Below are 22,760 nucleotides of genomic sequence, written 5' to 3'. Positions count from 1 at the left end.
AGGTGAAGGCTAGAGGAACAAGAAATGGGCTTAAAGATAATCAGGGTCAATATTCTCTACCTCCATGCTGCCCCCACCTCTCACACACCCTGTGTCCATAGCAGGCATTTAGGTTGCTCCCTTATTCTCTCTTGACTGCAAAATCCACTACTGGCCCCTTAGTAATTGTGAAGAGGCAGTGGGAAGATGATGTGGCAGACAGAGAACAGGTGTTCAAAGTACAGAGCCTAGTGAGATGTTGGTTCTGGCTGCTCAGCTCAGGTTGTACAGCTCCTCAGAGCCCCGCTTCCTTCATCTGCTCGGGAAGGATGGAAAACTCCACTCCTGAGAGGTGCAAACCTCCTATGAGGCTTTTGAGGTATCTAAATAAGGTTAAAAGCTCCAGGTGCTCAACTCCTTAATTTCTCCAAGACATAGAGTGCTCACTACAAGAGGTGCCTGGCAGTGCCTGACATGGTAGCATCAGCCCCATCAGTAAACTACTGCTCATCACAAGTAGTAGGAAAAAGTAAGAAATTGAGGCACGCCATAACCCAGTTGTGGTTATTTCCTCTGAAAAAGCATACTCCTTAAATGGTGTCACAAATTAAGAATCCAATTTGTAGCAAGACTTTAAAAAGCAAAACTCCTGCACTCGCATAAAACCAGCAACTGTGACTCTGCTTAATCTTTACATGGGAGCTTACATGCTTCATTTTTTATTATCACAAATCTTTAGATCCATATTTAATTAGTATGAGGTTCCATAGAGCCAGCTGTGTGTTTTAAAAGGAAAGAAAAAGGGAAAGAAGAAAGGAAGGAAGGAAGGGAGGAAGGGAGGGAGGGAGGGAGTAGAGGTGTGGGGAGGGGAGGGGAAGGGAGGGGAGGGGAGGGGAGGGGAAGGAAGGAAGGAAGGAAGGAAGGAAGGAAGGAAGGAAGGAAGGAAGGAAGGAAGGAAGGAAGGAAGGAAGGAAGGGGAAAAAAAACCCCTCTTGACTTGGTGGGGTGGCATGTCCGTTCTGTTTCCAAGTTCTACCAATTAGCTCTAGCATGTGGTCTTCCTTTTTTCTGCTTCCTGTCACAGATGGTATAGGAAAGTCTGACTGCTGACTTTCTGGTTCTTCTTTCCCATTTTCTCTCCCACAGCTAATTTAAGAAAGTCTACAAGATACCGGGACAACTGTCAGCTCTGCCTCATTTCCCCTGCCTTTGCCTCTTTAGCCACTCACAGCTGCATCTACTCTGGACTCCTCCAGCACCCCAGGCTGATCAAATGGCAACAGGAACCACCAGCATCCTTAGCCACTTGCACCAGTGTGGCATGGAATTTAGTTATGCCCTCCCCCAGATGGGGAAGTAGTGACCGTCTGGGTTGTGGCGAGCTCCAACTGCCTAAGTGTGGGCACTGCCAGCCCACACAGCTTGGATCCACTCCATGGAGCTGGGCTACTCCTTGGCCCTGCTTACTAGTCCGTTGCTCGGGGGGGGGGGGGGGTAGAGGGTAGGGGGCTACAGCAGAGCGAGTGACCCCTTGCTCAAGCCAACGATCTTGGGCTTTAAGCCAGTGACCATGGGGTCATGTCTATGATCCCACGCTCAAGCCAGCAACCCCACGTGCTCAAGCTGGCGACCTCAAGGTTTCAAACCCAGGTCCTCTGCATCCCAGTCCAGTGCTCTATCCACTGCGCCATGGCCTGGTCAGGCAAGGGGACCTTTCTTAAGTATAACTCTGACCCATCACTCCACTACACAGTGGCTTCTGATGCTTTCCTGTTGCCTGCAAAATGGTTGGACCCACAGCTTTCTTTGCAATCTGGGATCAAAATTGTATTCATCAAGGTTTTTCAGAGAAACTGAACCAATAGGGTGTGTGTGTGTGTGTGTGTGTGTGTGCGCGCGCAAGCACATGTGTATATATTCAAAAGGTCCTCAAATAACGTCATTCCCTTCAATGTGGTTTTATTCTAACTTTGATGAGAAAAAAGAATTGATGCCCGGCCAGGGTTATCATCTGTGTGGAGTTAGCATGTTCTCCCCATGTCTCTGTGGGTCTCTTCCCACATTCCAAAGATGTGCATGTTAGGTGAATTGGTGTGTCTAATTGTCCCAGTGTGGGTGAGGATGTGAGTGGCCCTCCAATGAAAAGGCATCCTGCTGTTAGCATGTGCAGACCCAGGGAAAAGCCCTGAATCTAAAAACCTACCTCCATAATGAAGAGCAAGGAAAGCTCAAAGAGGCTGACACTCCAGTTTGGCAACTAACAGTTTATTAAGGAACGCTTCCATTGGAGGCTGATCTCTAGCAAAGTGGATGTTCTCCACACTGCTCGGCAGGCACCAAAGAAGTATGCAGAATAAAGGTGTGAAAAGGGGGAATAGTCACATGCTACCGGGTATGGTAAATTACTTTGCATGCTTGACCAGATCAGGACAAGAGCCTATTCCAGGAGCCAGCAAGCAGTGGGAGGCAGGGGAGGGATGCAGAGTCTATCAGCATGAATATCAATTACAATCAGACAGTCTTGAAGGGGAGTGTGAAGTAAGCAGTCTCCATTCCAGCCCAGGTCCAGCTGGCAGGACAGACGGTGGTCAGGTCATGAAACAGTTTCTCCTCTGCACCTGTCTAGGGTTGGATCCCACCCTCTGTCCTAAGCTATTGGGACAGGCTCCAGCACCCACAACTGCAACCCGGAACTAGAAAATAATTATCTTACTTATTTTTATTCATCTTTCTTAAGTATATGTGCAGCTCACATTTATTTTAATGTTTAATTTGGAAGTGTTTTGAGTCTTTACATAGAAGTCTGGGGTCCTGACCGGTTGGCTCAGTGGTAAAGTGTCGGCCCCACAAGTGGATGTCCTGAGTTTGATTCCCAGTCAGGGCACACAGGAAAAGCGCCCATCTGCTTCTCCACTCATCTCTCTCGCGTTTTTCTCTCTCTCTTTCTCTCTCCCCCACTCCTGCAGCCATGGCTCAATTGGAGCGAGTTGGCAACAGGCGCTAAGGATGGCTCCATGGCCTCTATCTACCTCAGGCCCTAAGAGAGCTTAGTTGCTGAGCAACAAAGCAACACCCCAGATGGGCAGAACAAGCCTGGGCTCTGACGATTGCTTGATGATTCACCCTAGTGGGCTTGCTGGGTGAATTCCTGTTGGACTGCATGTAGGAATCTGTCTCTGCCTCCCCTCCTCCCACTGAATAAAAAAAAGAAGAAGAAGAAGTTTGGTGATGTTTTAGTGACCAGAAATATGCCATAGGAACTCAACTCTTATTTATGTCAATTACGTGTGGTAAAATGGGTTTGTTGTATGTCATTTCATTTAGTCATATTTTCCAAGAATCTATCAACAATCTTAAGTGAGAACTTTATATCTATATTTATATCTATATATCTGTCATCTAGGTTTGTCTATATCTATATCTGGAGAAAGAAAGAGAGAGGTTTATTTTAAGGAAATGGCTCATGTGATTGTGCAGGCTGGCAAGTTCACAATCTGCAGGCTGGAGCCCCAGAGAAGATCCGATACTACAGCTAAAGTCCAAAAGCAGTCTGCTGGCAGAATTCCCTCTTCTTCAAGTAAGGTCCTTCTTTTTTCTATTAAACATTTCAATTGATTGGATGAAGCCCGCCATGTGGAGGGTAATCTACTTTAAATGTTCACTGACTTAAATGTTAAAACCAAGCCCTGGCTGGTTGGCTCAGTGGATAGAGTGTCGGCCTGGCATGTGGACATCCCAGGTTCAATCCCCGGTCAGGGCACACAAGAGAAGTGACCATCTGCTTCTCTTCCCCTTCTCTCCCTCTTCCCTTCTCACAACCAGTGGCTCAGTTGGTCCGAGTGTTGACCCTGGACTCTGAGGATAGTTTGGATGATTCAAGCATCAGCTCCAGACAAGGGTTGCTTGGTGGATACTGGTCGGGGCGCATGCAGGAGTTTATCTCTGTCTTCCTTCCTCCAGAAAGAGAGAGAGAGAAAGGAAGAGAGAAAGAAAGAAATTATCTAAAACAAAGTTTCCAAAAATCTAGACTAATATTTAATCAAAGATCTGGTTATCATGTTTTTCAGCCAAATAACACAAAGTAATCATCACAAACATGGTTTCCCAACTTCTTTCTCAAACGTGCACCCACCTGGGCCTTTCTTCTGGCCACTTAGAGACGAGTTCTCTGGACACCCCAGGAACTTCAGCAGTGGGCCCTTGTCCATCCCTGTGTCCCCACAGAACACTGTTCCTGTGTCTCGGCACATTTCATTATAGTTAGGTATTTACCTGCCTGTCTTCCCCTGGATTTTTACAACCTCAAAGACGTATTTAGTCTTTTATTCATCCTCACGCTGCCAGCATCTGACATAGTAGTTGAAACTCGAAGGACATCAGTGGATGTTAGTACAGCAGAAAGGGGTCTAGGAAGCTGGAGACCTATCCACACCCAAGATGAGGGCTGAGGGGATTAACTGTGGTCTGAGAGGGACAAGGAGATAAAAGTTCAGAAAGTGGTTGTGAATTCCAGACTTGCTTCTGGCTCTGGGAAGCACAGAAGGCTTTGTCAGGGAAATAGCATTTCTGCCCGGTGGGATTTCCACAGGAAGAGATGAAGGGCATTCCAGCGAAGGGAGTGCCTTCAGCTAAAGCACAGAAGTGGGAAGGTGTAAGGATGTGCAGGACAGAGTGGGTAGTCTCCCTAGAACACAGGCTCTGTGAAGGTGGTGATGGAAAAGAGGCTGGAAGGTGGGGGGGGGGCACGCTGCTGCACCCTGGGTGTATTCAGATATAGGGGTGAACCGTCAGAGGCTGTCTACACCAGTTAAGGGGTGGGGAGTGACATAATGGTTCAAGCCTGGCTGTCACTTCTGCTTCTGCCTGGAAAGTTATTAGAGTGAGGTCACTCCAGTGCCAGTCCTGAGAGGTGAGCTCACTGATGCCTGGGTGAATTAAATACGCGGGTGGGCAAGGCAAGCCACCTTCGCTGTCATTCGTTTGCAAACCTCAGTCAGGGCCATAGATCTGACTGCTCCAGTTTCATTTAGTAGTGCCATTTAGACACAGTCTAAAAGAAGAGTTAAGGAGAAACATTTCAAAAGCCAAAAGACCAAAACAATGGCTAGGCTTTAGTCCTGGCTGCAGATGCAAGCAGACAAAGGCTGGGTGGAATGACATTATCAAGATCGTTTCTGAGGTGGGCAGAAAGGCGGGGCTCAAAGGCCAGAGGCCTGAGTCAGCACCTGAGCAGGTCTGACCGAGGTCTCTCCAGCAGCCCCTCAGAAGCCTCTGGACCAGGCAGGATGCGGCTTCGTCCCTACAGCATTCAGAGAGGCAGCCTGTGCAAATGGACTGTGGGCTGCTTTGTAGTTTTAATTTCTCTACTTCTCCACTTCCCTACCCTCTGTTTTTCCCTCTAGTTCAGTCTAAAATATTAAAAGAGCTTCCCAAAACACCTTGTTTAAGAAATTTTTCTTGACTCTTAGCACCCAGGGAAGGGTGGGCCCCCACCACGCAGCTCACCTGCCCCTCATTGCAGACAGCTGTTAGGGATGTGTTTCCAGCAGCCTTTCAGCCTCACCTCCTATGCGTGCTGTGTGGATGATGTTTGGGCCTGGTCTCTGCTCCCACACACCTGGTTGCCCCACCTGCAGCTGCACCCCCAGCACCCCGGGTCAGCACCTGGCATAAAGCTCTGCACATAAAACACTGACCACCAGTGTCTGGGGTTCAGGGCACAGCCTGCCCACTGTGTGCAACTCCAGGCAGTGAGATGGCAGCATGGGTGCTCTCCCCACCCCTGCCCTGTGTTATGCCCAGCTGGGTTTCAGAGCTGTGGCTGCCTCAGCTCTGCTGTGACTGAAGCAGAAAGTTAGGGAGGAGGAAGAAGGACCGAGAACCAAATATCCCAGAATATTTTTTAAGGTCTTTCAGCAAGGAAAAAAATAGACAAAATGATTTTTTCCATTTAAAAAAAAGAAAACAAACACCTAGTGGGAGATTAAGCTAATGAATGAAAGGCTTGTTAGGCACAGAAGTATTCAGTTTACTCCCTACAGGCTGCATCTCACAGTCACTATCTTCCTTCCTTTGACAAAACCTGGTCAAGTGATAGGCTGAACGGCCTGTCTGCAGCCCCACAAAGCTTTCCCAAGGCAAGCCTTCTCAGGAAAGACCACCTGTGGCAGTTTCTCAGGACTCTGCTCCTTTTGCTAAAACAGCAGGGGGCTCATAGTTCCAAGGGCTGTTAGGGGTCCTTGCCCTTCCTAAGATAAAGCACGTGGAATGCTACAAATTCCTCCCCAAGGAAAAAATCATAGAGACTAAATAAGCAACAACAGCCACACTGGATTTTGACCCCTAAGAGCCAAGGAGGGAAGGGGAAGCTGTGAGCAGTAAAGTCCCTCCAGCTGCCCCGTTCTGTGCTGCAGATAAGGGTGACAGGCTTGTGGGGAGGGTGCACACTGGGAGCTAGAAAAGCAAATCCTTCCCAAGGTATGCCATTCTCTGCATTGTCTGATTTAATCATCACTACAGCCTCATGGCTTAAACTAGAATGATCTCCATTGTTCCCATAAGAAAACAGAAACCCAGAGAGGTTAAATATCTTGTCCGAGTTCACACAGCTAATAGACTTCAAACCCAGGACTGTCTAAGCCCAGAGCCTGAGATGCTAACCCTTTTTTGTTTGTTAACTATCTGCCTCTTGGGCTGGCCTCAGTGTGGCCATTGGCTCCTTTCTATACAAGCCCTGACAATTGGCCACTCAGGGGCTGGGAAGTGGGCAAGAAATATATTAATAGTTGAGCAGGACAGCTAGAGCCTAAGTATGTGGGGAAGAGGGATGCAGATATGGACAAATGATACCCAGTGCACTCCTCCTGTAATGATCCCAATCCCTACCTCCCCTCTCCCAGTATCCCTTGGGAAGGGCACTTTATCCTATGACTCTAGCTAGCCATAGATAGTGTTTTGCCCAATATTCTGGGTATTACAAATGCAAAACAAAAACATCAAGCCTAATGAGACACAACATAAGACAATTTATGTTGTGTCACCTCTTCCTTCCCCTCCCTTTCAGTCTGCATTGGAACCGGCAGGAGAATACAGAGGACATTCACTAATGGTAGTGTTTTTCTTTACCTTCTCTACTCTCTCCTGTTCAGCTACCTGGAAAGTTAAAGCAGTGGGAATTGTCAGGGACAGCATAAATATGGAGGAATGTATTTTCAAATGTCTAATCGTTGCCCCCCTTTGCCTTGCTGCTTAATATACCCATTCTTGGGAACTCTACCAGGAGACCTGAGAAATCCTGGTGTCCACATGGTGATCTACCCAGCTGCCCCAAGTAAGAGACATCTTTTCCCAGATCATTCAGATTATTCACTGTTGATCAGTGCCCAATTCAACATGCAGGATTTGTGTAAAGTTGAGTTTAAGGAACACGTGGTCTCACACTCAGCATCTCTGTTTTCATTAGTTAAGAGAGTAAGGGAATGCACTTCCTCCATTTGTGGGATTAAACTCTAGCAAGACTTCTTCTTTCTTTCTTTTTTTTTTTTTTTTTTTTTTTTTTTGTATTTTTCCAAAGTGAGAAACGGGGGAGCAGACAGACAGACTCCAGCATGCACCCAGCCCTGATCCACCTGCAAGCCCACTAGGGGTCGATGCTCTGCCCATCTGGGCAGCTTCTCTGTTGCCTCATTCTAGCGCCTGAGGCAAAGGCCATGGAGTCATCCTCAGCACCACGGCCAACTTTGCTCCATAGAGCTTTGGCTGCAGGAGGGGAAGAGAGAGGTCGAGAGAAAGGAGAGGGGGAAAGGTGGAGAAGCAGATGAGTGTTTCTCCTGTCTGCCCTGAGCGGGAATCAAACCCGGGACTTCCACATGCCGGGCCAATGCTCTACCACTGAGCCAACTGGCCAGGGCCAAAGACTTCTTTCTAATTCATCTCCTGAGTCACTCATCTTCTGCATCATTATTACTTTCCAAAAGCTTTGGAGGAAGGGTCCAAGGAAACCAAGTCTTGAATCTGCTGTCTGGGGTGCTGGTTATGTGATACTGGACAGCCTTCTCACTGGCAAGGAGGTGGGAAGGCAGAGGGTGGTTTCTCGTTACTGAGAGCAGTGAGGTGGCAGGGCTGCTCAGTTGCTGGCAGTACTTCAAAGACAGAAGTCTCAAAACTCACCTTGCCTCTGTATGCCATTAATCCCCAATGAGAAAACAGCACTTACTTATTCTGCATAGTCTCTGTGGAATACAATTACAGAAAATCTGTATGATGCACAGAATCAAAATACCTCCTTTTGAGTAGTTGGTTTGTGTCCTGTGGGTTTGGCTGTATCTGTTTTCAGGCTGCTCCACTCCTGCACCCTACCTCTTTCTAGGGGAAACATCCGAGGATATAGCTGGTGCTTTCTCTTGGTCCACAGCAGGAAAAGATTCTTAAAGGACAAATGATTATCTGAAGGTAGAAAGAAATAATTCATAGTACTATTTTCACTAGACTTTCTCCTGAGCTGTCTTGAGTGAGTTGGTGACAAAGTGAATTTAAATATTCATGTGGCATACATTTACTTTTTGTTTAAACTCCATGACTTCCTTTTAGGAACTGCCTCCCCCACCCCCAATCCTGTGATTTCCTGGAGCTATCATTCTGGTAACCTTGCTTTCCACACACAGGAGTGAGCAAGGTAGGTACCCAGGTTATCTGAGAGAGCAGCTTCCAAGATGGTGCCCACCCAGCCTGCCCTCTTGTGCTTACATCCTGTGTAGCACCTGACCCCAATGTACCAGAGTTGGCCTTTGTGACCAATAGAATACAACAGAATTGATGATGTGTCATTTCCAATATTAGGCTGTAAAAGAAGGTGACTAGAATATTGAATTCTCTTCCTTTTTTTTTCTTCTGTCCCCTCCTCTTTCTCTGTTGGATTAGTCATTCTGGGGGAGGCCAGCTGCCATGCGGAAGGGAAACTCAGGTAAACCTATGAAGGAGCCAGATGGTTAGGTGCCCAACAACCAGAGAGAAACTGAGGCCTGCAAGCAACCACATGGATAAGCTTCAAGGGGGACCTCCAGCCCCAGGTGAACCTTGAGAACATGGCTGCCCTGGCTATAGCTGCAACCTTGTGAGACGCCCTGAGCCAGAACCACCCCTTAACTGCTCCCAGATACTAGCAGCATAGAAATTATTTGAGGTAATAATTGTTTTAAGCTGCTAAGTTTTAGAGTAATTTACTATGCAACAACAGATATCTACTATTGATATATTTGCCCATCAGACTACGCCAAACTTGTGAATACACAGAACATCAAGATTGGTCCAGGGGAGGTAATGCAAGCCAAGTATAGCCAATCAGAATGGTTTTCAAAAACTGATATGGAGACTAGATGACAGAGAGTCTAGCTGTTTTCTCTACTATCAAAGTAAGCCCACAGTGGTGGCTCTCAACCAGAGGCTATACTGCTTCCCTAAGGAACATTTGCAAGTGTGGGGACATATTTAGCCATCACAATGTAGGAAATCCCTAAGGGCATTTGATTCCTAGAAGCCAAGGATGCTGACTATCCTGTAATGCACAGGAAAGACCCACACAGCAAAGAATTATCCATTCCAAATTATCAGTAGCACCCACACTGAGACACTTGGGATAGCGTTTTCACTGGTTTCGTTCATTCATTCTTTCATTTGTGACACATGAAGAATTCTTTTATATGAATAAAGCAAATCTAGGTGACAGAAAAACCAAAATATAGTGAAAGAGGGAAAGATGGAGTCCTGATGATGGAATTTGAATTCCGAATGCAGTCCCGCCTGAAGCTAAAAGCAGTACCCTTTGATCTTCCCAACTACATGAGCCAATAAATTTTGTTTTAGGTTTAAAAGAGGTTAAATCATGTTATTAATGTTTTTCACCAAAAGAACAAGGACTGTTTTGTCATTCAATCATCTATTCATTCCAATAATATTTCTTGAGCCTTTATTATGTGTAAGTCACTGGTTCAGATGCTGGGGTTACACAGTTAAAGGGGGCACATTCAATCTAGAATGACAAGGAGTTAACTAACAATTATAATATGATTGATATGAGATATTTACACGCACATATACACACAATGCTTTTGATAATGCTAAGGAAATGCAAAAGAGGACCATCAACTCAGTCCAATGGTAGGAGGAGGTTCACAGAGAAGATCTCACTCAGATAAAAAAAAAAGGACATTGATAACTTATGAAAACTGTCTAGAAATCTCAGCAGAGCAGGTAGAGGAGCTTTGCTTGATAAACAAGTGACTCATTGCACAGACCAAAGCTTTTAATATATCTTCGTTAGGACTACTGAAACTGAGATCACAGTGATTCAAGAATCACTTACAGGCCACTGGGGAAAACCCAGAGTAATAAAACAAAGCAACATTGATCTGATAAACGGTGCCTTATAAAGCACTCGGGTCATTCTCATTCTCCACTCCTTTATGATCTCTGGTATTTCATCTTGAGAAATAAGCCTCTGTTATGAAAGTAACTCTGTTTTTTAAAAGTGACATAAGAGACACTGTGATCAGAGTAAGCAAAATCATTTGCATTGTTCCTGATATTTTTACATTGTTTTCACCCAGCATGCAGAATTATGAGGGTGTTACATGCTGTTTTCCTACCACCAGAAGGAAATAAGCATTGCTGCACGTTGAGGGGGCTCTCGATCCCTTGTGAGCACTCAGACTGGGCCTTGGGTGTAAGTGAAAAAAGGAGTAATCACTGAATGTTTTTCCTGGGGACTTCCAAACATTCCTTAGCTAGTTCCTCAACCCTTACCTTTCTGGTCATCAATCTATCATATCATAATATCTATTGGAGGATCAATGAGGGCAAGACGTTTTTCCAGGCAGCACAGGAGAATGTGCAGAAAGATATACTGCCCTTGTTCATCCATTAGGGAGACAACCATGAAATCACAAGAATTAGATATGACAATGCTGGCTGAATGACAACAAGACCATAGTTAGGAGGCAGTTCATGGATGCCTGCCTGGGCTTGAGCCAGGCCTACAGAATAGGTAGAATTTGATCAAGAAGAGGAAAGGAAAACACTCGCTCACCCGCCTGCAGAACCTGGATGGAGACAACTAGGCATCCACAATGGTAGGCCAGCGGGCGCGTGCTGGAAAATGGAATTGGAAAAGTAGTGTGAGCCAGACTGGGGAGCAAACAAAGGGCAGGGTCCACTGTCAATCTATTGCCTTTCAGCCTCAAATTCATGTTTCTTCACTTGCTCCGTGATAGGGAGCTGGAAGCATTTCTCCTTTGCCGCAAATGCAATGTTATGCTCTGTCAGTGGAGAACTGTGGGTCTGTGCAAGGGGGAGGGGTTTCTCTTCCTAGTTTTAATGTGCTGCTGTCTTTTCTCTGCCTTCGGCTGCATGACTCCCTGTGGCTGTCCCCAGCCTCATACCCAGAGCATACAGTCTTCAAGCTCATCAGCAAGAGAGACCACCTGGCCTGGTGCTCTGATGTAGACCCTGAGCACCCAATCCTCACACTGCTCTGCCGGCCAGCAGGTCCCTGATGCCGAGGGCCCTCTGTGCACTCTCTGGCCAGCCTCAGCCGGGCTCCACTCCACACACCCGTCTCCACCTTGCCCAGCACCCATGGACAATCTGGAGAACCCGCTGCCACTTGGCAGGCTGTGACTGCACCTTCTCCAATGCTGTCTGCACTCCACCCTGGGAGAGGGCCCTTTCCAAGCTTGCCTTTCCGTGGGTGCTGTCCGTCAGCCTTAGAGTGTTCTTCAGTGTTTTCTTTACATCTTCATATTGTTACTCCTCCATTAGAATCAATAAATCTGTATATTGAACTTATCACGTGTAACTTATGGTGTGATTTCTGTTTCCCAATTGGACCCTGACTGGCACAGGTGATGGCAGCGGGGTGGGGGCTACACGTCTATGCTGAAGGCAGGAGAGGGGGAGCTGGACCAGCAGAGCACCAGGCTACTGCTGCTTCATTCTTGTTCCACCTGGTAATCTCAGACAGTGAAGAGGGGAGAGAGAAGAAGCAGAGGGGAGGAAATGGGAAATGGAGAGGAAAGAGCAAAGGATGTTGAGCAAGCACAAGAAGCACAGTCCTGGAGACCTATTCCATCAGGCTGTCCACATCTCCGGGTAGGTGGCCTGGCCTTGCAGGTCCAGCCAGAGAGCCACGTGGGGTTGCATTTGAGAACGGCGAGTCTCAGAAGCACCAGAGAATTGGCTGAAGTGGGTGGTGAAGGGAGCAGAGGGAAGAAAATGCAGAATCTGAATAAGCCAGCTGGGGGACTGGGTGGTCCAAAGGCACAGCCAACTAGGTCTCAGTGGTGGAGGATTCAGGGGGAGGAGGTGGAAGGTAAACAGTAGTTATTTTGAGGAAATCCCCCTTAAGAAAAGAGAACACAAGGGCAGGAAAGGACTGGCCTCTTCCATGTGTGCCCTGCCTGGGCAGGTCATTGGCCTCTCTCACCTTAGCTTCCTTGTTATACAGAGGGAACACAAATGTCTACTGTAGAGTATGGTCTTGGGGATTAAATGCAACACGCTTAATGCTGCATCTGCAATGTGGAGATGCTCATTGTGTTTGAAAGTGAGGGCAAGGGATGGGCGTCCTCCTGGGTAAGCCTGGACCCAGGTGACAGAGAAGAAGAGGAGGGGCAACTGCAAGGACAGGGCCCCTGGCACCCTGAAAAGGAGGAAGCAGCAGGAGCACTAGGTCCTGGGGCAGGAAGGAGGGTTCTCTGAGTGAAGATGCCAAACGAAGGAGGGAGCAGAGCACACCTTCTCACAACTTAGCCTAGGGCTGGTGGCCTTTGGAAATTTCAAACTAATCATAGTAACAAATTTATTGGATGTTAGTGTTCTTTTCAGCAGGGCAGTGTCATTGTATTGGGTCATTCAAAGTATGTAAATAGTCTGACCTGTGGTGGCGCAGTGGATAAAGTGTCAACCTGGAAATGTTGAGGTCGCTGGTTCGAAACCCTGGGCTTGCCTGGTCAAGGCACATATGGGAGTTGATGCTTCCAGCTCCCCCCCCCCCTCTTCTCTCTCTCTGTGTCTCCCTCTCCTCTCTAAAATGAATAAATAAAAAAAAATGTTTAAAAAAAAAGTATGTAAATAAATTTTTTCATAGTAATCTACTGTCTCAAATGGGTGAGTGAGGGATCATTTCTGTTCTGTGGTCACATCCAAAGTCAGGAGAAAATGTATGTGTTACCTTTGTCAGGTAACTTCTAGCCTCTAATTTTTTTCTTCTTAAACCTATGATCTTAGAAAACTCCCCAAAGGTTAATTAAAAGCTTTACTTTTCCATCCTCTGGTGTATTGTGCTAAATATATTTGTTGGTTTGGATGTCAACAGCAACAGATACTTGTGAATAGCTTATGCAACATTGAAGAGTTGAATAAAGAGAAAAATAAACCATAAGGTACTATACGCCATAGCTAGTAATCATCTCACCTTCAGTGCTTGTTAAAATAATCTAATTCTACATAAGAAGCACTTTATTAAAAGGCTTCAGGTCAATAAATTTATTCAAATAGTGCAAACTTTTAAATTAAATAAAACACTCACATTTGTGTATTACAATATGATCCTACATTGATGGGGGTCAAGATTAACTGACAAAAAAGATTAACTGTAATAAAAAAGATTTTATCTGAAAGTCTTTGATAAAACCTTTTGCATCCATCTGTCTGTCTCTCTTTCTCTCTCTCTCATACACACACATTACCACCACCCAGACGAGAGGCTGAGCCGGATCGTTCATCATACTTTATTATATACATTAAAAAGGAGAATCAGGATACTGGTCAAGTGTCTCAACCTCTTAAACTGGAATTCTAACTTTTATTCAAATTCTAAAGATGATGATGATAATCATGACAATGAAGATAATTTTTAAAAGGTTTCAGAACAAAACCAGAAAATTTCAGAAAGATGCACTTTCAAGTAATTTTTCCTTTGAAACCTTATTCAAACCTATTCTGAAACTACCAGCCAAATTCTCAGGAAGAGGTTTATGCTAGAGTTGATTCCCTTGGGTTATCAATAATTAGTTATCATTAAAAACAAATTTCAGTAAGTCCTTTTCCAAAGTTCTGCTTCTATTAATTACTTGATGATTGTGCAGTGTATCAGTGACCCACTTGGAAACACCAGAAGGAAAGTTAGAGTTGCATTCAGCACTTGCATACTTGGCTTCTATAGTGAGTTGAGACATGGGGAAATAGAACTCAGCATTAGTGGTATTGTGGAAACCAGAGCCTGGCCATCTCCTGCAGATAACTCTCCTAGCAGTACCATGATCCCAGGGATCACACCATCCTGCCCACCCCCACTTTGGGCCTTGTAATCTGCTCTATCAAACATCACCTGTTATCGCCACCTCCTGGGGCTATGTCGTTCTTGTATCTGTGCCAAACTTTGTTCCATGTACTCAGCCTATCCTATCCCCCGTCCCATTGTCAACAACAGCAAGCTAAATGCAGGTCCAGAAAGCATGCTTGCTTTTGAGCCAGGTAGCTCGATAGTCTAAACCCACATTAGCCATTTTCCTGTCCGTGAGTGAATTAGAAGCCCTATAAAGACAAAAAGAGGGCAGGGGAAAATGGAAATGATATAGAAAACCAGAAAAAAAGAAAAACATAAAAAGAATCAACTGTGAGTGGTTAGAAAGTCATAAGTAATCACAACTGAATCTTGATTTAGAATCCCAGAACCCCAGGATTGAATGGAACCTTAAAGGTTGTTACTGTATTAGGTAAGAAAACTGTCAGCTGCTAAAATAAATGCAGAAATTTCAGTGACTTAACAAAATAGCAGTTTGAAACTGCTGAGGAGATTGGGAAGAGTAGTCTAGTCAATTTCCAGGAGGAAGAGAAAACAGATTGGTAATCAACCAGCAAGCTCTACCATAGTTCCCTGGGACGTTCTTTCATACCTTCCTTAATCATCTATAGGAGTATGGCATACCTGTCTTTGAATGCTTCATCCTCATTTGGAAACCATGTTGCATACATACTCAGAGCCCAGTCAAATGAGCAAGTGGAAATTCTGAGAGTTGAGCAGGTCCTGCTTGTGGCTACATGACTTTCCACACCTCTATCAGAAGGAAAATATTCCAAGTGAGGTTTATCTCCGAACTGATCCCAGCATGGTTAGAAATGCAGGCTGTACAACCATAAGACAACTAGAAACTTTTAAAGCCCAGCAGATTTGCTTCTGGAAAGGTTGGAGCAATAGAGAGTCAGCATGGATAAAGGCCTAGATAGCATGTTTGGAATTTCTAAGGTGAGTAACAGCAGATCACTGTTAAAAATTATTCCTCATCAATTTTTGTCTACTCATTTGGTTTATAGGAATATTAGGATGTTTTGTAATCTGTAAAGCTTTAGAAAGAGATTAAAAAAATGTCATTGGTAATGTACATTAACAGATATTTATTAATTCAAATTGTTTGCATTATAAATTTATTAGCAAGTTCACTATTCCTTGGGAAAGACTGAAAAAATATGTGAAACACATACTTCTAGCATGTCCTGTCTATTTATTTCCACCTCAGTAGACATTTATTCTGCTACTAGAGGAGTTTTATACATTGAGCATCAGTTCTTTTTTATTTTTAATTTGAGAGGAGGGGAGATAATGAGGCAGAATCTTGCATGCACCCCTACTGGGATCCATCCAGCAACCTGTCTGGGGCCAACACTGGAGTGCCAAGCTATTTTTAGCACCTGACACTGACACAATTGGACCAACTAAGCTATCCTCAGTGTACAGGGCCACGCTCAAATCAGTGGAGCCACTGGCTGCGGGATGGGAAGAGAGCGAGAAGGGGGAGACAAAGGGGGAGAAAGGTAGATGGTCACTTCTTCTGTATGCCCTGACCAGAACTGAACCCAGACATCCGTATACCAGGCCAATGCTCTAGCCACTGAGCTACTGGCCAGGGCCTGTACATCAGTTCTAAATAGGCAGCGATTATGATTCCTCAAGTTATAGTTCAATGCGATGCTATTGTGACATCTGTTAACTTGGTGAGAGTAGGATGATCTGCTAAATACAAAATGTGCTAATAATTACTGACAAACTGTAGTTGTTGGAGGCTGTGAACAGCGAAGCACTTACAGAGCATGCAGAAAGATCTTAACTATTGAAAACTGATTGTGAGTAGCAGGAAGTAAACATGAGTATGGGGCTTCAGGGTAAAGAGAGAACAATATTCACTCTCATAAGATGCTTTTTCTATCCTAAATTTGGGGAAGCCTCTAAACCTCACACTGGAGAGCCCCATTTTTAGAGGACATTATAAAGAGCCTTCATGTGTCAAAGGGCAATAGCCATACTCGTATTTGCCTAGACCTGTGTCTCTGAATGCCCTATTTCGAACATGTGCACGAGCTGAACAGAGACAGGCTTTGGAAACACAGCTGATGACACCTGTGCACTGGAAGCAGCAAACCCACATAAGCACTGGGCTGGGAGTGGAGCAAATTACAGGAAGGGCAGCAGTAGCAGGAGCCAGCTGGGGGTTGTGGCCTTTGTGGCAGAAGAGATGGGGCACATTGCTGGCTTGGGGCTGTGTCTCACAGAAGCAGCCAGTAGGAGTGATGCTAGCTCTGACAGCAGATGCAGAAAAAGGTTGGGAGGCTGTTAAACACAAAACTAGCTTATATTATCACCTACGTCACTTTAATTCAGGTGCCATATTATAGAAAGGTAATGGCCCTAACAGTGATTTCATTGCAGTAACTGACTTTTAGTGATATGGATATGTCCATTTCCAGCATGCAACAATAAATTTTTCTCTCAAAAACAAAGCAAAACAAAACAAAAAAACAATAACAACAGACTTCATTACAGCATTTATTTCTCTAGCCTGTAATATGGTCCATATCATGCAACCAGAAGTATCTTTAGCATGCTATTTGAGGCTGATGACTACTCAAAGATCTCAATAATGCCAGCATGTATATGATTAATATAGGTATATCTCAGTTTATTTTGACTCACTTTATTGCACTTCACAGGGTTGTGTTTTTTTACAAATCGAAGGCAAGACCCTCCGCCAGCAAAACCATGAGTCCCTTTGTTGAGATACTCGCTTTACTGTGATGGTCTAGAACTGAACCAGCAGCAACTCCGAGGTGTGCCTAGACTGCGCACAAATGTCTGAGGGGTGCAACTTTGTTTTTATCTCACCCACAAGAATTTGAGCAACAAGAAAACAAAAAAAAATGTATTTCTTAATGAAGTCAGAGCATTTGAAGGCAATCTAGGTAACCTAATAACAGCTTTCTGAGATAGGGGAGCTATGAGTCAACATGTCTGTTTCACAAATGGAGAAAGAGAACCCAGGAAAACTTCCGCAAAGCCCAATGGCACTCTACGCAGAGAAGTGGGGTGGCAGGTCGCTCAGGACTCCCGCAGACAGCACCTAAAAAATGTTTTCTGGTGATGACAGGAAATTAAGACACTTGACCCACGCCTGAGAAATTTGTTGACAACCCTAACTTTTACTTACTCTCTAGAACTTATCTCACTTTATCTCAGAAAGATGTTTGACAATGTAAGGAAAGACTTGCTGGTAAGTAAGAAATAGGCACAGAGAGAACATCCACTTAGAAAAGGACTTTTATTGATTATTTTACAGACTGGGAAACTGAGGCAGAGAAGGCAAATGGCCTGAACACAGCAATAGTACCATATTTCCCCATGTATTAGATGCACCTTAATTTTGGGGACTGAAATTTGAAAAAAAAAAATGTATTACATAAAGTTAATGAACTCAAGTTTTATTCATCATAAAATTCATACAACTCCCATCACTGTCAAAACCCATCCATTAGCTTGTCCTCATCTGTGTCTGGTGACAAATCACTGTCTTCATATATTGCCACGTCCTCAGTTCCATCTATGGCATTTGAAATGCCACAACTACTGTATAAGATGCACCCAGTATTTAGATTCCAAATTTTTCGAAAAAGGGTGTGTCTTATACATGGGGAGATATGGTAAGTGGCAGAGCAAGATGAGAACACAGACCTTCTGATTCCTCCCCTCTCCTGTTCTCAGGTTCCCAAACTCAAAGCTGAAACTATGGTTCATGCTCCCCTTCAACAAAGAACAGACAGGCAAAACTAATCACTGTTTTGGTAAAGCCAGTGGAATATGTGATCAAACTCTGCTAGGAGATAATCTTACTGATGATTTTGATTTCTAAAATGTCAACACATGTAAAGGATCATGAAGTTAAAAAAAATTAAATCTCAGGTTAAAAAAAAAAAAGAAGACAGAAAAAAAAAGATATGAAAAAAATAAAAGATATGGAAAAACCCACTTAGTCTCTCTAACATGGTAGCAGGAATCAGTCACAGTGTACTGTCTTCAATAACAGGATCAAGGGAGACACCCTGAAAAAGGCCCCACTGGCTTTCCAGACACCAGAAGAGCATTCCGTGAAGAAAGTTACCAGCAACGGGCTCTGGAAAATGTTTGTAGAAGATGCAAAGCGAGAAAGAGTCCTTGAAATTAAATTTGTCTATTGGGAAAATTCAATGAGGGTGTAGGACAAGATAAGAACAACTCTATGAACAGAATCTCATTCCTTCCACCCTAAGGGAGCCATGAATTCTGAGAAGCATTTATTTCTTGGAATAAAGGAAGAAAGAGAGGGAAGTAGGCAGGGAGGGACAAAAGGAGGGAGGCATATGAATCCTCATCATTCATATCAGGGAAGAGAGAAATGGAAGGGAGGGGAGGGGAAAAGAGGAAAGAGAAGAGAAGGGAAATACCCTAACCAGGGGTCTCAAACTCAACTCAGCATGTGGGCCGCAGAGCAAGATCACAGCCTTTTGGCGGGCCGCACTAGGTCTACAAAAGGCAACTGTTATGCAACACTTTTCAGTGTCACAAAACGACCAGAAACTGTAGTTCGTGGATTAGTCTGTGGGCCGCACAAAATTGTTCAGCGGGCCGCGAGTTTGAGAACTCTGTGCCTAAACGATAAAGACATACACTCAACACTGTGCTGGAAACATCTTCCCAAGTCACCTGCTCTACCTGCTTTGCCTGCCAGGCATAACTTATGCGCAGAGAAAACATGGTACAAAAATCCCAAAACACAAGGCAGTAAGTCTGGTTGTATTATAAGAAAAACAGTGGACTAGCAAAATGAATTTTGACAAACTGTCTTCAGAGGGTGTGTTAAGCTCTGTTTCTGATGGGAGCTGGACAAGCACACTTTCAAAAGAGCACAAAAGGCAGATTTGGGTATCAAACTACTAAGGTCAAGTTGACAGTAGAACAAATTCAATAGGGCACTGGTTCTCAAAGTGTGTGCCAAGGCGCACTGGTGCAACCTAGAGGATTTCCAGGTGTGCCCTGTGGTATTCCAGAGAAATATGTGTCTCTTGGGGACCAAAAAAACAACAGAGTTTTGGAGTTTAGATTTTTGGGGGACAGAGGTGTGGGGAATTGGCTGTAAGCTGACAATCTGCCCAGCCCCTCACCTCACTTGCCTGATTAGGTTGCGAAAGGCTGTTAAGCTGTGGTGCTGGATTGTTTACACTGCCCCCCATGTCCCTGGAAAAACTGGAGGCAAGTTTCTTCTATCCTTTGTTTAGTGTAAAGTTAAGATGATATGTATGGTGGGGGTTTTCTGCACTCAAAACAATTAAGAGTAAAAAGAGAGGAATTCTTCAGTGTTCTGATGAGGAAATGAGAGTTTGCCTTTCAAATATATAACCAAACATTGAAGAAATCACTAGGACACATCAGGCTCATGTTTCTCATAAACACAAGAATGAAAAAACTTAACACATTTGTGCCGGGACCTACAGAATTTACTAAATCTTACTAAGAATGTATCTCTCTATATAAAAAGATAACTTTTTTGTCATTTTTTTTTTAACCCCTCTTTTTTACAAATTCTAAAAAGCATAACTCAAAAAATGTAACATAAAAATGTTTAATGTCGGCCCTGGTGGAGTGGTAGAGTGTTGGCCTGGCGTGCAGGAGTCCCAGGTTCGATTCCCAGCCAGGGCACACAGGAGAAGCGCCCATCTGCTTCTCCACCCCTCCCCCTCTCCTTCCTCTCTGTCTCTCTCTTCCCCTCCCGCAGCCAAGGTTCCATTGGAGCAAAGATGGCCCAGGCGCTGAGGATGGCTCTGTGGCCTCTGCCTCAGGCACTAGAATGGCTCTGGATGTAACAGAGCGACGCCCCAGATGGGCAGAGCATCGCCTCCTGGTGGGCATGCTGGGTGGATCCCAGTCGGGCGCATGCAGAAGTCTGTCTGACTGCCTCCCCATTTCCAGTTTCGGAAAAATGAAAAAAAAAAAAAGTTTAATGTCATAATAAATTTAATTTTGTATTTATTTCATTTAATTACCATGAAAGGACGCTTGGACTTTTTTTTCTTTAATATTTGACTTAATTATTATAACATATTTCTCAGAAATTTGTATATAGTGTGCCTAGAATTATTTGTAGGATTTTAAATGCACCTCAACTTCAAAAAGTTTGAGAACCACTGCCATAGGGTGACAAATGGGGGTGTGCTACCAACGGAGGACAGGCACAGGAGATGTCTCTTCTAAAACTATTTGCAAATTTTCAAGTCAGCTTGACTATAAAAGGGATAATTTCTTATCTGTAACAGGAAATGGTATTTTTCGTGTAAAATCTCAATGATGTGCAGAACTTCAGTAGATATAAAGAATCCATCCCCAGCCAACCAGGTGGTGGTGCAGTGGATAGAGCTTCGGACTGGGATGCGAAGGACCCAGGTTCGAGACCCTGAGGTCGCCAGCTTGAGCACAGGCTCATCTGGTTTGAGCAAAGCTCACCAGCTTGGACCCAAGATTGCTGGCTCGAGCAAGGGGTTACTTGGTCTGCTGAAGGCCCGCAGTCAAGGCACATATGAGAAAGCAATCGATAAACGACTAAGATGCCGCAGTGAAGAACTGATGCTTCTCATCTCTCTCCCTTCCTATCTGTCCCTCTCTCTGTCTCTGTCTTCCTAAGGTGCAAATTTCTTCCTCTGCTCTGCGCTTTCACTGATCTCCTGTGAGCTACGCCATTTATTTGGTACAAAGAGCAGTTCCTGTGATGTTGTATTAACAGAGCCTTGAAATCCCACAACTGAGTCTTTCTTAAAGCAATGCAAAAGAGGAGCCCAACTTTCCACTGGAAATTCTCCCCTTCAAACGTGAAGAAGTAGATGTTTGTGTCCCGTACTTTTATGCTGCATAAAGGAAGGTATCACGTAGAGCTGGGAACATGGCTATGTACCCACAACCTTCTGTGGAAACACCTGAGTATTTCTCTAAGCGCTGCCCTGAGAATTTATCACTGGGAAGCTCTGAAGTATTTGCCTACACTCATTCTGGAAGTAGTCTCAAGTCCTTTGTTTAAGTCATAGAACAAGAATCTTACTTAATAAGAGGATTTTCCATTTTACTCATGCTCAGAGCAGTTTATCATGGAGTTGGTCATTGGGGCAAGAACAGTAAGTGTTATTGGAAAAAGTCATGGCAGCTGAGTGGTATCTTTCCTACAACTGTCAAGGGCTCCTCATCATTCATACCTGGGAGGCCCATCTATTTCTGTTGCTATGGAGATTCGCATGGGCTGAGCAAATACACTGACCTTTGTTTCACCCTGGAATTTGAAATAAAAGTATGCATCAGTAAATAAAATAAAAGCAGGCCTCAGGTTGTATGTGTGTGTGTGTGTGTGTACACACACATAAAGAGAGCTAATAAGTGAGACATTTAGGCTTAGTCCTCAAATCTCTCTCCATCCAGGTGCCCATAGCTCAGTGACTTCCAGCAACAAAATAAGAAATATCTTTTACCAAGATAATTGAGAAGATAGCCTGCATAATTGGCCACCACCACAGCAACTTATGGGATCATTTCTGCCCTTCAACCTAAACTCCTATTTTCATCTAAATCTGGTTCCTAAGCATGCTTTCAGCATGACTACTGCACGCAATATGCATTGGAAGTGTAATGGGAATGGAAAGTAAGAAAAATAGCCACTCTTCACTATTTCTCATACAAAATTCCACAGTCCAAACCATCTTTCTTCTATGGTTACTCAACCAATATTGAGCGAATATCTTCAACTGACAGAGAGCTCAGTCCAGCAGGTTACATGACACAGAGCACAGCCTTCAAGGAGCAGGAACTTATATACTATATCCTTGTGCCTTAATTACTAAAAGAAAGATAAAGAAAAAAAGAAATGCAGGCTATTTGAAAGACACTTAGAAAATACTGGCAAAAAATAAAAATTAAAATCGCCTTCACTCTATGATCAGTTAACTACTGTTAACAAGCTGCCTTATGTCACTCCAGCTCTTTTTCTGTTTTCCCCACTACACTTGAAATTGTACTAAATATACACATTTATTTCCTGATTATTTTCCTTTTAACATATAAGATTATCCCCACTTCTACTAGAGAAACCAGGAAGCACGACTTTTCCCTAATGAGTTGTTTTGCCCTTGTCCTCCTGTGACAGAATCATTCATCACATTTTAAATGCTTTTATTCCCAAGTTTTATTGGCTTCTGCTTAAGTAGGGGTTGTAATATGATGATCTGGTATTTTGTGTGAGCTTGTTTTAAATCTTGCATATGAGCTGGGTGCTAGGGGACCATCCACACACACTCAAAGTTTAAGAGACAGACCGCTAATATTGGTGGGAAGATCCTCCCCTTGGGTTGGAAAAAGACCCTGCCAGTACGGCTGGCTGGCAGATGCA

This window comes from Saccopteryx leptura, chromosome 3, assembly GCF_036850995.1.
Source record: "Saccopteryx leptura isolate mSacLep1 chromosome 3, mSacLep1_pri_phased_curated, whole genome shotgun sequence".
Lineage (NCBI taxonomy): Eukaryota > Metazoa > Chordata > Mammalia > Chiroptera > Emballonuridae > Saccopteryx > Saccopteryx leptura.
The sequence above is the reverse complement of the archived record's forward strand: the minus strand, read 5'-3'. Positions refer to the sequence as shown.